Raw genomic sequence first — 3,372 nt, forward strand, 5'->3', positions numbered from 1 at the left:
TATACCTCCACATTTGGGCAATATCTCCTTTCTTGGCGTGTTGAACCTCACTTTGAACAGTTTCTCTGGCATAATCCCAAACGAATTAGGCAAGCTGCGTCGCTTAAAACGTCTGTTCATCAATGAGAATCACTTGGTTTCGTCCATTCCAGAGGCTTTGAAAGATTGCACATCTCTCAGGCTGCTTAACCTGTCCTTCAATAATTTGACAGGGACTATTCCGAGTGGTCTAGGCCAATTGCAAAACCTGCGAATTCTTTCACTGTCCGGTAATGGATTGACTGGGAAAGTGCCCGAATCCTTGGGAAATTGTTCTGCGCTGGAATTTCTGGGTTTAAAAAATAACTTCCTTAGCGGGACTATCCCTTCTCAGCTTGGCATGCTTGCTAGAATTAAAATTCTGTCTCTTGGAGGAAACCAGCTCAGTGGAGGAATCCCGCTTTCACTGCTTAATTGCACGGAGTTACGCGGATTATATTTGTATGAGAACAGGCTTACCGGAGAAATCCCGTGGGAGATAGGAACCAAGCTCTCTAAAATTGAAACTCTGTATCTTTCAGGAAACCAGCTCAGTGGAGGAATCCCGCCTTCACTGCTTAATTGCACGGAGTTAAGCGAATTATATTTGCATGACAACAGGCTTACTGGAGAAATCCCGTGGGAGATAGGTACAAAGCTCTCAAATTTAAAGATTCTGCTGCTCTGGGGAAACGAATTAAACGGTACCATTCCGAAATCTTTAGGAAATTGCTCTCAGCTTTTATGGCTCGACCTCACTCAAAATTTCTTAATGGGAGGCATACCTCTGGAATTTGGAAAGCTCCGTCTTCTACAGGATCTGGATCTTGATGATAATCATTTGTATAGTGAGGAATCCATTTCCATCTTTGGAGCACTTTCAAACTGCACCAATCTGCAAACACTCGATCTTTCCAACAATGATCTTAAGGGAGACTTGCCTAGAAGCATAGGCCGTCTTTCTCAAAATCTGCTTTAACTCTATTTGCGTGGGAATCGTTTCACTGGTAAGATACCCCATGAGGTGAGCAACCTCACTGGATTGATTCTGTTGCGTCTAGAGAACAATTTTCTCTCTGGAAGCCTTCCTTCTGCACTAGGAGGGCTGTCTGCTCTTCAGCTGCTGGACCTCCACCGGAATAACTTGGAAGGTAATATACCCTATCAATTCAGTCAATTGAAAGCTCTGTATGAACTGGACCTTTCTCAAAACGCGTTTTCTGGAGAAATTCATCATGTTTTTGCAAGTTTACAGCAGCTAAGAAGATTAAATCTCAGCTGTAACAAATTCAGTGGTCATATACCGGACAGTGATATAGGGAATTGTTCCAATCTCGAGCTTCTGGACCTCAGTTACAACCAGCTAAGCGGCGTGATGCCATCCAAAGTGGCTAGCCTTCATAACCTACAGTTCTACATTAATGTCTCACATAATGCGCTCACAGGAAGGGTGCCTGCCGAACTGGGAGGAATGCACATGGTTCTTGCATACCCAGCCAATTAGTGAATTGTGCTGGACTTGACTACCTTAATCTTTCAGGGAGCATACCCAGCCAATTAGTGAATTGTGCTGGACTTGACTACCTTAATCTTTCTCGCAATTCATTGGAAGGTTCCATTCCGACATCAATCGATCAAGTTGAAGGACTTCAAGATTTGGATCTCTCTTTCAATAAGCTTTCCGGTCTATAGAGAAATTACAGAAGCTTACGCACTTAAACTTGTCATACAATAACTTCACAGGAGAAGTACCATCCTCTGGAGCTTTCAGGAAACTGAATTTTACAGCATTCTTAGGAAACGCTGGACTCTGTGGCAGATGGATAGAGTTACCTCCTTGTAAATTGACGACAAGGCACCATAATGATTCCAAAAGAAGGGAAGTTATCTTGGCCACTTCGGTTGGTTTAACTTTGCTATTGGTATTTTGCCTAGCCTTCATGGTTTTGATATATTTTCTTAGTAGAAAGTCTGCATTGTTGAAAACTATTTCAACGAGATTAGGGAGGATGCTCTGGAGCCAATTCCGCGAGACGAAGATTATAAGTGAGGAAGAGGTGAACAGAGCAACTAATGGTTTCAGCCCGGATAACCTAGTGGGGCGTGGCGGCCATGGGTCAGTGTATAAGGGCGTATTAGACAACGCTACAATCGTTGCTGTCAAAGTTATAGAATCTGCCACATCAGGAAGTGCGTACAAGAGACTCATAAAAGAATGCAAGACGTTGGGAAGAGTCCGCCATCGGAATCTGGTGAGAATGGTGGGCGTATGCTCAAGTTTGCAGGTCAAATCTTTGATTATGGAGTTCATGTCGCAGGGAAACCTGGATAAACATTTGCATTGTAGGGAAAATAATTGCGGGTTGGATCTGAAAAGACGGCTGAGCATTCTCAAGGACGTGGCCCATGGAATGGCATACCTTCACCATAACTGTTCTCCGGCCATTGTTCATTGTGATCTGAAACCTTCTTCTCCGGCCATTGTTCATTGTGATCTGAAACCTTCCAACGTTTTACTGGATGAGACGATGACGGCTCATGTTGGAGATTTCGGTATTTCACGCCTCATCAACGATTCAGCAGCAGCAGCAGCAGCCTCAGGGGACACCTCCAGTCATGTGATCGGGTCTGTTGGTTACATTGCACCAGGTAAATATTTGATTGAGCAATATTATATATGGGAAATATTTGAGTCAGCGATAAAGGTTTTATATATAAACGCTGATATGGGATTATATGTGAGTCACTAATAAAGGTTTTATATATATAAAATTGGTTACAGAATATGGTACAGGAGGCCGCCCGTCCATGAAAGGGGACGTATACAGCTACGGCATCTTGGCACTGGAAATGATAACGGGAAAGAAGCCCACAGATGCAGTGTTATCAGAAGAAGAGCAATCATTGCAGAGTTGGGTGGGCGATGCATTCCCCGACAGATTGTTGGAGGTGATTGACACGACTTTGGTGATGAAGAACATGATGTAAGTGAATTTATGGGGCATGGAATTGTTGTGCTGTTGGCGAAGATAGGTTTGATGTGCAGCAAAGGGGATCCTAGAGCAGCTAGTCGCCAAAATCCATAAGAATTCAGAAAATGAGTTGAACCGCCTTGGACAGGTGACTGACGAAGCCATTTCTGAATCTGAATCTGACTAGGGCATGTTGTGGAAGAAAATGATTAGTGGTCAGCACATATATTTAGAGGAAAATGATTAGTTTAGATTAGATGATAGTTCTGCATTTTCATTTGTTGTAAGTGTGATTATAGGTTTTTAGAAGTAGTTAAATCCAGAGATATTTTTTAGTTAATTAATCTCTTATATTCTTAAGTGGGGAAGAGATTTGATCAGT

The 3,372-nt window shown here is 42.8% G+C and overlaps 1 pseudogene; it reads left to right on the top strand.

Moving 5' to 3' along the window:
• Positions 1 to 2,027: 2,027 nt before the first annotated feature.
• Positions 2,028 to 3,006, top strand: LOC149162287 (putative leucine-rich repeat receptor-like serine/threonine-protein kinase At2g24130 pseudogene; annotated as a pseudogene).
• Positions 3,007 to 3,372: the final 366 nt, after the last annotated feature.

The sequence above is a fragment of the Pinus tabuliformis genome, chromosome 5_2 (assembly GCF_031772625.1).
Source record: "Pinus tabuliformis cultivar Carrire ecotype Pingquan chromosome 5_2, CPIR1, whole genome shotgun sequence".
In the NCBI taxonomy this organism is placed as follows: Eukaryota; Viridiplantae; Streptophyta; class Pinopsida; order Pinales; family Pinaceae; genus Pinus; species Pinus tabuliformis.